The sequence below is a fragment of the Miniopterus schreibersii genome (genome assembly GCF_964146895.1).
Source record: "Miniopterus schreibersii genome assembly, chromosome: X".
NCBI lineage: Eukaryota > Metazoa > Chordata > Mammalia > Chiroptera > Miniopteridae > Miniopterus > Miniopterus schreibersii.
In genome coordinates this window covers 50,728,706-50,741,437 of record NC_138104.1, presented here as the reverse complement: position 1 = coordinate 50,741,437, position 12,732 = coordinate 50,728,706, and the positions used below count along the sequence as shown (strand labels likewise).

General features: G+C 37.7%; 1 protein-coding gene across 1 annotated transcript in view; it reads left to right on the top strand.

Moving 5' to 3' along the window:
* Positions 1–12,732, top strand: part of ATP7A (ATPase copper transporting alpha) — a 136,266-nt gene that overhangs the window by 40,600 nt on the left and 82,934 nt on the right. The window lies entirely within an intron of this gene.

The window sequence follows — 12,732 nt, the reverse complement described above, 5'->3', positions numbered from 1 at the left end:
CAGATGGCCAATAGACAGATGAAAAGATGCTCAACATTACTAATCATCAGAGAAATGCAAATTAAAACCACAATGAGATATCACCTCACACCTGTCAGAATGGCTATCATCAATAAATCAACAAGTATTGGTAAGGATGTAGAAAAAAGGGAACTCCTGTACACTGTTGGTAGGAATGCAGATTGGTGCAGCCACAGTGGAAAACAGTATGGAGTTACCTCAAAACTTAAAAATTGAATTGCTTTATGACCCAGCTATCCTATTTCTTGGAATTTATCCAAAGAAATGCAAAACACTGATTCAAAAAATTATATGCACCCTTATGTTCATTGTAGCATTATTTACAATAGCCAAAAATTGGAAGCAGCTCAAGTTTCCTTCAGTAGATGAGTGGATAAAAAAGCTGTGGTACATTTACACAATGGAATACTACTCAGCCATAAAAAGAAGTAAAATCTTACCCTTTGTGACAGCATGGATGGACCTGGAGAGTATGAAGTGAAATAAGCCGGTCAGAGAAAGACAAGTACCATATGATTTCACTCATATGTGGAATCTAATGAACAAAATGAACTAACAAGCAAAATAGACTAACTCATAGAGCAGACTGACAGCAGTTGGGGGGTTTGGGGGAGCTGGGAGGGTGGGTAGCAGAATTGAGCAAAAATTTTAAGAAAGAAAAAACTCACGGACAACAGTGTGGTAATCTCTGAGCAGAAGGGGGTTGGGCAGACATGGAGGGAGGGTATAGGGGTGATAAATGGTGATGGAAGGAGACTTGACTTGGGGTGGTGAACCCACAATACAGTGTACAGATGGTGTGTTCTGGAATTGTGTACCTGAAACTTGTATAATTTTGTTAACCAGTATCACCCCCAATAAATTCAATAAAAAGAACAAAAAAACAAAAAACAAAAGAAATTTTTGTCTACCTTATGGGTGTAAATCACATTCATTGTGGTTTTAATTTGCATTTTGTTGATAATTACAGTGATAAAAAGTTTTCCAGGCAGAACTGTATCTAAAAAAAAGAATTAAATTTTACCATATAATTTATTGAGAATCCAGAAACCTTTCCTAAATTTTGGGAACTATTTTTAGGGAGATTTTATAAATAATATTTGAACTTATGTGATCAGCTTTATGAAATGGTTTTGAGCAGTCAGACTTCATACATGTCATGTTTTTACTCAACTTCTGCAGTTTCTGTTTTCAAACCAGAGATGATGATCTAGACATAATACTGTTCTTCCTTTTGGGAAATGTTATTACCGATGGTGATTACCATCTGTGTTTAGGGAGTGACTCAAAATACTTTAATAATAACTAGAAGTTATTTCCCTCAACGTTGTTGGATGCTCTTTTTCTCAGAGTCGCCTCATTACTAATAGCTGCATGCCAGATTTGTTTCTTTGATTTTGTGATCTCCCAGAAGCCTACATTTTTTTTCACACCATATGAAATTGTTTATGCTCTTACTCTGATTTCTGAGTTATTTTGCTAAGTGCAATGGGAGGTTAAAAAATGTTCCTGACATTGTACCTGCCTTTGAGACATTTAAAATTCAAAACATGAACATAACATATATTACAAAATCAAATAGAGCTGTGTGTGTGTATAAATGTATATCATATATAATAGAATGGTATGAAGGAGATGGAATTCCTCTGATGTTTTACATATAAGGCCGAATTTAAGTAGAATTTGGAAGAAAAAACATAGGTGGGTTATGAAGGCAGAAATAAATATATATTATTCATAGATGATTTGACATGCATAAATTAGTATGTAGTGGGAAATGTGGCTGTATTAATGTAATTTAAAAAAATCTTTATTGTTGAGAGTATTACAGATGGCCCCAACTTTTTCCCCCCATTGCCCGCCTCCACCTGGATCCCAAGCCTTCACCACTCTGTTATTGTCTGTGTCCATGGGTTATGCATATATTCATATAAGTTCTTTGGTTATTCTCTTCCCCCTTCCCTTTGTGACTCTTCAGTCTGTTCCATGTTTCCATGCCTCCGGTTCTATTTTATTTATCAATTTATTTTGTTCATTAGATTCCTGTTCATTTATTTTGATTTTTCAGATTCAATTATTGATAGATAGGTATTTATTGCCATTTTATTCTTCATATTTTTTAACTATTTTTTTTCTTCGTCTTCTTAAAGACGACCCTTTAACATTTCATGTAATAGTGGCTTGGTGGTGATGAACTTCTTTAGCTTTTTCTTGTCTGTGAAGCTCTTTATCTGTCCTTCAATTCTAAATGATAACTTTTCTGGGTAGAGTTATCTTGGTCATAAGTCCTTTTCATCACTTTGAATATTTCTTGCCACTCCCTTCTGGCCTGCAAAGTTTCTGTTGAGAAATCAGCTGACAGTCGTATGGGCTCTCCCTTGTAGGTAACTAACTGCATTTCCCTTGCTGCTTTTAAGATTCTCTCTTTGTCTTTAACCTTTGACATATTAATTATGATGTGTCTTGGTGTGGGCCTACTCTGGGTTTCTCTTTTTTGGGACTCTGCACTTCCTGGATTTCTTTGTCTATTTCTTCCACCAGGTAAGGGAAATTTTCTATCATTTTTTTCAAATAGGTTTAATTTCTTGCTGCCTGCCTCTCTTCTCCTACTGGTACTCCTATGATGTGAATATTGGTACGCTTGAAGTTGTCTCAGACTCCTTACATACATTGTCTTCATATTTTTGGATTATTTTTTTTTTTGCTCTTCTGAATTGCTGTTTTTTGCTTCCTCATATTCCAAATCACTGATTTGATTCTCAGCGCCCTCTACTCTACTGTTGACTCCTTGTAAATTATTCATTTCAGTTAATGTATTATTCATTTCTGACCTGTCCTCTTTTATGTCTTTGATGTTCTCACTAAGACCCTTGAAGCTCTCATTAAGTTCCTTGAGCATCCATATAACTATTTTTTTGACTTTGAACCTGGCAGTTTGCTTGCTTCCATATCATTTGGTTCTTTTTCTGGAGATTTTTTCTGTTCTTTCATTTGCGACATGTTTCTGTCTCCGCATTTTTGGCTGCTTCCCTGTGTTTGTTTCTGTGTATTAGGTAGAGCTGCTAGGTCTCCTGGAATTGGTAGAGTGGCCTTGTGTAGTAGGTGCCCTGTAGGGCCCAGTGCCTCAGTCTCCCCAGTCACCTGAGCTGGGCCTTCTAAGTGCTCCCATGTGGCCTGTGTGCACTGTCCTGTTGTTGAGCCTTGATTGCTGTTGGTGCCACTGGGAGGGATTGACCCAGGGCCAATTAGCTGTGAGTACCAGCTGTGACTACAGCAGAAGAGCTGCTGTGCAGGAGTTGTTCCTATGGAGCAGGACTTGCTTCAGTGGGGCCTTGGTGCTCTCCAAGTCTTCGCCTTGAGTGTGTTGCTTGTCAGTGTGGTAGGGTTGTAATGTGGTGTGATCTGAAGCTGACCACCAGTTGCACTGGCTCTGGAGCCTCCTGGGAGGTGCAAAGTCAGCTACTTACTGTGCCCTGCCTGGGGCCACCCAGCACAAGCTACAGACTGATCTGCAGATGACTGCTACTTGTGTTGGGCTTGGAGGTGCCCAGGAGAGTCCAAGCTGTGAACCAAGCCATGCTGCTGCTAGTGCCGGGCCTGGGGCCACTTACTGAGAGGTATGTGACACGCTGAGGCTAGCTGCTGCTTGTTTGAGAGATCTTTGGAAAAATATGAAGCATAAGCCAAGACAGGTCATTCGTATGGAAAGACCACTGCAAACAGCTTGGGTGGTGCTACAAATTGGGTGGGGCGGGGTCTCAGGGAGTCACCAGGGCCAGGAGAACAGTGTGAGACAGGTTGGTGGAAACTGAAATATGGTGACTGCCTGTCTACGCTGTGGCAGGGAGGTTTCAGCAAAGGAACAATGACCTCTGCCAGTAGTTTTGTCTGGGAGAAAGCTGCCCCCCAATTCTTGTCCCTATGCTAGACAGTTTAATTCCTCCCCATATGTCCCTGTATCCTTTCAAGGTGCTGCCCCAGGGCTGAAGCTCAGAGGGAGGGAGTCCAAGTAAGTCTGTGTGCTGGCCTGGAACTCCAGCAGCCTCAGTGTCACTCAGCCCCAGTTCCTGCTGGTTTTTATATCCCGAAGTTATAGGGACTTATCTTCCTGGTAGTGGAACCCTGGGCTGGGGGGCCTGGTGTGGGCCTGGGACCCCTTCTCACGTAGACTGCTGCAGCCGAGATACTCCTCCCGATTGAAAAAATACCACACTTGGGTGTCAGAGCAGCCCTGTGCCTCCACCCCTTCTGCCAGTCTCAGTGTGGCTGCTTCTTTAATTCTCTAGTTGTAGGACTTCGGTTCAGCCACATTTCAGGTGGTTTTGAAGGATGGTTTGTGGGTTTTTTTTGTTGTTTAGCTGTAATTTTGATGTGGCTGTGGGAGGATGTGTGCTGAGTTTAGGTACGCCGCCATCTTGACGGGAAGTCCTGTATTAATGTAATTTTCATTCATGCCCAGAAATTCTTTCCTTCTTAATATATACTTCCAGGTTGAATTATTCATTTATTTTAAAAGTGCCTTTCTGCTGTATAGTCTCCTTTAGTTTCTCAGTAATCCTGGGATTTGCTCTGGTACTTTGGTCTGCCATATACCCTGTAACAAAACTGTGTTACAATTTTACATTCCTAACTAACCATGTAAACTAGCCTTTTTTGGTGAGTGTATTTTATTCCAAAAGTTTGTTACCAGTTCTGTTTCAACTTGACATTTTCCCATAAAACAATTTAGTCCATTTTGGTAATGCACCTAGATCAGGGGTAGGGAACGCCCGTGTATGGCCCCATGAAATCATTTGGTCTGGCCCTGCCAAGGCAACCACAGGTGGGACTCGAAATTCAATAAATCTAGGAGCTTTTTTCATAGCTAATTTTTAAGTTGATAATTTTGTATGGCCCTTGAATGATGTTATAAATATCCCAATGGCCCTTGCAGAAAAACAGTTCCCTGCCCCTGACCTACATCAACCCTCAAAAACCCCATTCCACCCATAATATATCTGAGCTATAAGTACTAAATCTGAGTGTTCTGTCCTAGAGGAAGAAAGAGGAAGAGTTTCCTTTCTTAGGCACAGGACAAACTATAGGCACAATTTTGATAGGATTTGTTTAAACATTATTCTGCTTCCCTTTTCATACCCATCACTGCTATACAGTAACCCTCTCCCTAGACCCTAGTGCCTCATGCTTGCCTTAAGTACCCTACCATGGACTCTTCACCTGGGCCTGTGAGTTCCCTTCATCCCAAGCATCCTTTGCTCACAGTTACCTGCCTTTCCTGTCCCATATGGGCTTCTATTCTCTTGTAGTAACTGATCTTATGTAGGTATTAGGAGGTATAATTCCATTTATTAGCCCCTTAAACTATCAAAGAGGAGTTTGTATTTTAAAAAGAGGATATGATATCTGTTAAGATGACTTTCCTGGGTTATTCAAAAAGTCACTTCATGGGGGAAAAGTGATATGGGGGAGGGACTGTTCTAGATTAAATGCACTAAAAAGACACAACCAAATGGTGTTTCTGAACCCTGTCTGGATCTTGAACTGTGAAAAAAAAAATCTGTAAAGGATGTTCTTGGGTCATTTGAGATAATTTAAATAGAGAATGTGTATTAGATTAAGTACAATCGTTAATTTTCTTAGCCATGATAATAGTATTGTGCCAGGAGTCCTTATTCTTTGGAAATGTGTTATGATTTCTAAAACTTATATTCAAATGGTCTAGAAAAAAAGAGAACATATATCAAAATGTTAATTGTTGAACTCATGAAGAAGATACACAGATGTTCATTGTACTATTTTGGCTTTTATGCATGGTTGAAATTTTTTACAGTAAAAATTTGGAAAAGGGAAGATACACATTAATATAATCTCTAAAATTATGAAATTTTGCTCAATGGAAAATTCAGGCAGTAGGTAGGATTTGTTTTTGAGCTGGGGTAGCTAGTTCCAGCTCCTCTAAACTAATTCAGTTCTACTGCTTCTTCCCTTATTCCTCCACTTATCATTCAAAGGTTCAGATTTTGTCTTATTGGCAACTGCTGCTCTGGCTAGAGGAAGAAAGGTACACTTTCTCAGGGCAGTAACAGCTTATTTTTACGTATAGATTGTTTGTAAATCATATATTACCAGAATGTGAAAATCTTAGGTGGTGTGGTTCATTAGGGATCATGATGTGTTTTTTTTACCTTGAATAAAGGCTGCTTGAAGTCATTAAGAACAAAAATTAGATGAATTTATTATTTTATATCAAATAGATATTTTAAGTCTCTATGTAAGAATAGGTAATAATTTAACGCTAACTTAAGAAGAATTATTAGTGGACATAACTTGTTATCTGTTGCATTTGGAATAGCTTTAGCTATAACTTTAAAAGTAAGTAATGCAAATAGACTAATAATTATGAATCTATTTCAGATTAAGTCACACTATAAATTACAGTTGTTCCATAATTGATGCTAGTTGAAATTAAGACTTAACATGGTGGGCTGAAGGATGAATTTTTCTTTCATCTTTTCTAAGATTTTTTATATTTTATAAATGAATGGATATGGAAAACAGCATGGAGGTTCCTCAAAAAATTAAAGATAGAACTACTATATTTTCCAGCAGTTCCACTTCTGGGTATTTATCCAAAGGAAGTGAAATCATTATGTAAGATATCTCTACTTCATATTCATTGTGGCATTATTTACAATAGCCAAGACATGGAAACAACCTAAGTGTCCGTTGAGGGGTGAATGGCCAAAAAAGAAGGAAATCCTGCCACTTGAAACAACATGCATGGACCTTGAGGGCATTCTGTTAAGTTAAATAAGTCAGAGAAAGACAAATAGTGTATGAGCTCACTTATATGTGGAATCTAAAAAAATCAAACTCATAGATACAGAGAACAGGTTGGTTCGTTGCTAGAGGAAGGGGAATGGGGTGAGCAAAATGGGTGAAGGTGGTCAAAAGGTATAAACGTCTAGTTATAAGATAAGTCCTAGGGATGTAATGTACAGCATGGTGACTATAGTTAGCAATATGTATTATATATTTGAAAGTTGCTAAGAGAGTAGATCTTAGAAATTCTCATCACAAGAAAAAAATTTGGTAACTATATGTGGTGATGGATGTTAACTAAACTTATGGTGGTAATAATCTTGCAATACATACACATATCAAATCGTTATGTTACACACATAAAACTAATACAATGTTATATGTCAATTATATCTCAATTTAAAAAACAAATTGATGCAAGAAAAGAAAAATAGATAGAATGGATTTTATCAAAATTAAATACTTTGGGGCATCAAAGGACTCTACCAATAGAGTAGAAAGATAACTTACAGAATAGGAGAAAACGTTTGGAAATCATATCTGATAAGAGATTAATATGCAGAATATATAGAGAAATTGTACAACTCAACAAAAAAAAACCACCAAATTCCTATTAAAAAGTAAAGGACTTGCATAGATATTTCTCAAAAAAAAAATATATATATATATAAATAGCCAATAAGCTCGTGAAAAAAATGTTCAGCATCACTTAGTAATCAGGGAAATGCAAATCAAAACCACAGTGAGATACCACTTAACATCTAGGGTGGTCAGAATAAAAATACTAGATAACAAGTGTTGGTGAGGAGGTGAAGAAATTGGGCCTTCATGTTGCTACTGGGAGTGTAAAATGCATCGTACAGCTGCTTTGGAAAACATTGTGGGAGTTCCTCAAACAATTAATCATAGTGTTAACATATGACCCAGAAATTCTCTTCTTAAGTATTGTCCAAGAGAAATGAAAACACAAACTTTGTACATGGATTTTTATAGCAGCATTATTCTTAGAAGCCAAAAGGTGGGAACAACCTAAATATCCATTAACTGACCAATGGGTAAACAAAGTATAGTATATACATACAGTAGAATATTATTCATCCATAAAAAGGAACTAAGTACTGATACAGGGTATAACATGGATGAATCTTGAAAACATTATGCTAAGTGAAGGAAGCCAGTCACAAAAGACCACATATATGATTCCATTTATATGAAATGTTCAGAAGAGGAAAATCTATAGACAGAAAGATTAGTGGTTGCCTAGCGTTGGAGGTGGAAAGCTTAGGAGATAGGAGGACGATAGCTAAAAGGTATGGGGCTTCTTTGTAAGGTGATGAAAGTATTCTAAAATTGACTGCAGTGACGGTTACAGATATTTGCAAATATACTATACACCTATTGAATATACTGCTTATGCACTAATACCTTAAGTGTGTGAATTTTGATCTATGAACTATATTTCAATAAAGCTGTTTAAAAATTGGTGCTGGAAGCCCTGGACTCCACATATAAAAGAATGTAAGTTGAATTCTTACTGCACAGCATGTTCAACAATTAACTCAAAATGGATTTAAAGACCTAATAAGAGCTGAAACTCCCAAACTCTTAGACAAAAACATAGAAGTTAACCGTCATGGCTTTCAATATGGCAGTGGTTTCTTAGATATAACACCAAAAATAAGCAACAGAAGAAAAAAATAGATAAACTGGACTTCAGAAAAATTAAGTTTTTATGCTTCAACAGATGCAATAAAGAAAGTGAAAACAGAAGTACAGATACATTCCATACATTGTTAAACCTTGAGCCCGGCCGGGCGTGGCTCAGCGGTTGAGCGTTGACCTAGGATCCAGGCGATCGGGGTTCGATTCCCAGTCAGGGCACATGCCCGGGTTGCGGGCTCGATCAATGACTCTCTCATCATTGATGTTTCTATCTCTCTCTCCCTCTCTCCTTTCCTCTCTCTGAAATCAATAAAGACATACTAAAAAAAAGAGGAGATACAACCTTTAAAAAAAAACAAAAAACTTTGAAAATATGCTCGGTGAAAGAATTTCAGATACAAAAAGCCACATATTGATTGAATGAATCCATTTTTTGTGAAATAGCCAGTATAGGTAAATCCATAGAAAGAGAAAGTAGATTCGTGTTCACCAGGAGCTGTGAGTAGAGAGGACTAGGGAGTGTGACTGCTGCTTGGTGTGGGTTTTCTTTGGGGGTAATGAAAATGTCCTGCAATTACAGTTGTTATGGTTGCATATCCTTGTGAATATTACTAAAAGCCACTGAATTGTTCACCTTAAAGGGGTGATTTTTCTAGTGTGTGAATTATATCTAAAAAAAAAGAATATATAATGAAAAAAATATGCTGAAAACCAGTTACCATTTGGAAGTAAATTATCCCCAAGGAACATCTGTGGTTTTAGATATTTGGAAATTATATTGGTGATCCAATTGTTTAAAGCTCCACAGAAACCAGTTGAGGAAGTGAGAAGAGTCCATTACCCATCTTGCTTTGGTTAGGAGTAGAGGGTGTGATTCAGTAGCAGTTTCTGTTTGTTTCTCTGAGCCTAGCAAAGCTAAGATGGTTGAATCATTTTTATACCTTTTGGAATAAATTAATTGCAAAGAAATGTTTCAATTTACATCATTTTAAAATAAATTGTATTTATTTTGAATTGTTTTTATATTCATATAATTCAAAATGCAAAAGTTGTCCCCAGCCCTCCTCCTACCACTACCACCCTCTTTCCCTACCAGGAGGTAACTGATGTTGCCTTTTTTTTTTTTTTTTAAAGAAAATAAAAAACTTTTGGGGGAAAGTAGATGGTATTTGTAAACCCACTTCTGAGTTCTGTAGTTGGCCATTAATTGAGACAAATGAGTCTTCTAAAAATTTTTCGTTGTCTTTAATTTTTTATTCCTGTTACACAATGGGGCCTTTGTCCAAGGACAAGGAACCTCCATAATGAATACTGAATATGCATTATTAGACCTAAGGCTTGTGTTTTTATTTCTATTTCAATTGTAGGTGATAGTACCTTCATAATAACTGGTGATTTCCTGCTCCTCTTTCTTTCCCTCGTCACTGCTTTGGATGACAGTTTTACTTTTACTTCAGTATTCCTCTTCTGCCTCTTACACAAAACTTGGTATTTTCTATGCAATTTGCAATCTTTGCAAGATAAATGCAAGTTGTTTGCATTGAGTTAATATATTCTTCCAAATATAATTTTTCTTAGAGAATTAAAAACATTTTAGTTAACACCCTTTAATTTACCTAAACATGAATAATTTATGGTGCTCTAAGAGAGGCACTCAGATATGCATGGGGAGTCTATTTTTTCCTGAATAATTTCTTAAGCCTGATTTTGGTGCAACTTTTGTCGTAAGAATTTCATACTAGCCTCTAAACAAAAGAGTTTTGTTTTTTTAATCCTCACTCGAGGATATTTTTTCCATTGCTTTTCAGAGAGTGTGGAAGGGAGGGAGAGAGAGAAACAGAGAGAGAAACATCGATGTGAGAGACACATTGATTGGTTGCTTCCTGCACACGCCCCAACCAGGGCCAGGGATTGAGCTGGCAACTGAGGTACTTGCCCTTGACCAGAATCGAACCCAAGACCCTTCGGTCCGAGGTCCAACACTCTAACCACTGAGCCAAACCGGCTTGGGCTAAATGAAAGAGTTTTATAGAAATATACTCTTAGTTGTTGTTTTTAAAAATTTTTTTCATTCATCTTCCTTGCTGCCTGTTGGTTTAATTTAATTTTCTTTATTCCCTTTTTCACTCTTCTGTTTTGGAAGCTTTATATCGTTTTCTAGTCTCCTACCATTACCCTTAAATTTTTAACATGTATTCTTAAAATCTAGGATTTACCTCTTTCTCTATATACATTCTAAACAAGACCAAGGATCATAGAATGCCTCAATTACAAACTCCCATCCATATTACTGTTTTCTAGTATTTCAGGTCCACTGTTTTTTGGTGTGTGCATATGTATGTGTGTGTGTGTATGTGTGTGTTTGTAACTGTGTCTGAATAGTAATACATTCTCATGGTACAAAATTCAAAAGGTACAAAAGAGACTAGATCTTAGTTGTTCTCACCACAAAAAATAAGTGATGAGATAGAGGTCTTAGTAATGATGGAAGTCATATTGCAATATAAAAAAATGTATCAAGCCAACACTTTGTACACCTTAAATTACACAATGTTATAAGTCAGTTACATCTCAATTTTTAAAAAAGCTATATAAAGTTATATTGTGAAAAATTCTTTTTCTCATGCGTATCCCCTAACCACTCAGTTCTCCTCATCAAAGGAAACCACTGTTTCCATGGGATATATTTGGTTGATCTATATGAAATTGTCAATATTCACCTACTTTGATATGCAGCAATGGCAATTCCACGCATTTCAAACTAGTATCAGTGAAAAAAACAGATTCCTGTTTTCATGGAATTTTCATTCTAATGTATTAGTAAATGATTGCAGTATAACAGATTACTCCAAAAATGTAGTGGCTTAAAACAACAAGCATTTATTATCTCAGAGTTTTTGCGGATCATGAATTTGGGAGTGATTTAGCTGCGTGATTCTGGCTCAGGATCTCTGATGAGGTTGTGGTCAGTATGTCGGCTGGGGCTGCAGACATCTAAAGGCTTAACTGAGTCTGAAGAATCAACTTCCAAGACAGTTCACTCACCTGACTGTTGGCAGGAGGACAACACACATGAACCACACATGAACCTCTTCGTAAGGTTGCTTGAATATCCTCATGACATGGCAGGTGACTTTCCTCGGATTGGCTGATTCAAGAGAGAGGACAAGGAGGAAGCCACAGTGACTTTTCCCTCCCTCTTGCAGTGCCTTTTATGGCCTAGTCTTGGAAGTCACACCTTGTTGCTTTTACCATATTCTATTTGTTGGAAGCAAGCCACTGAGTCCAGGCCACGCTCAAGGGGAAAGGAGTTAAATTCCACCTCTTGAAGCGAGGAGTAACAAAGAATTTGTGAACATATTTTTTTCTTTCTTTTTTATTTTTTTAATCTTTATTTATTTTTTTTAATTTTATTTTTGTTTAAAATATTACAGATGTCCCTTTTTCTCCCCAATGACTCACTCCACCCCATCCCACCCCCCTCCCCAGTCCCTCTCCCCACCGTTGTCCGTGTCCTTGGGTTGTGCATATGCGCATATAAATTCTTTGGTTACTCTCTCCCCCTCCACCCACCCGCCCTCTGCCATCCCTCTGACATTTGTCAGTCTCATCTATGCTTCCATTGTGAACATATTTTAAAACCATCACAGGAAGACGGATAATAAGCAATAAACATAAGTAAAGTATGGAGCACGTTAGAAGGTGGTAAGTTCTGTGAAAAAGGAAAAATAGAGCAGAGGTAAGGGGAGCCAGAGTATGTTTTTGTGGAAGGATGTAGGTTGCAATTTTAACAGGATGGTCAGTGTAAGACTCATTAAGTAGGTTAGATTTGAGTAAAGACTTGAAAGAGACAAGGAAGTTAGCAAAGCAGATATCTGGAAGAAGAAAGTCCCAGCCCAAGGGAATAATTAAAGCAAAAGCCCTGAAGTGCAACTAACATGAGGTGACAGAAAAGAGTACTGACTAGCCTGGCTGGTGTCGCTCAGCGGTTGAGCATCGACCTAGGATCCAGGAGATCAAGGTTTGATTCCCGGTCAGGGCACATGCCCAGGTTGCGAGCTCGATCTTCAGTGGGGTGCGTGCAGGAGGCAGCCAGTTAGTGACTGTCTCATTATTGATGTTTCTATCTTTCTCTGTCCCACTCCCTTCTTCTCTCTGAAATAAAGATATATTTTTAAAAAAGTACTGACTATAGCCCTAACCTGTTTGACTCACTAGTTAGAGCAT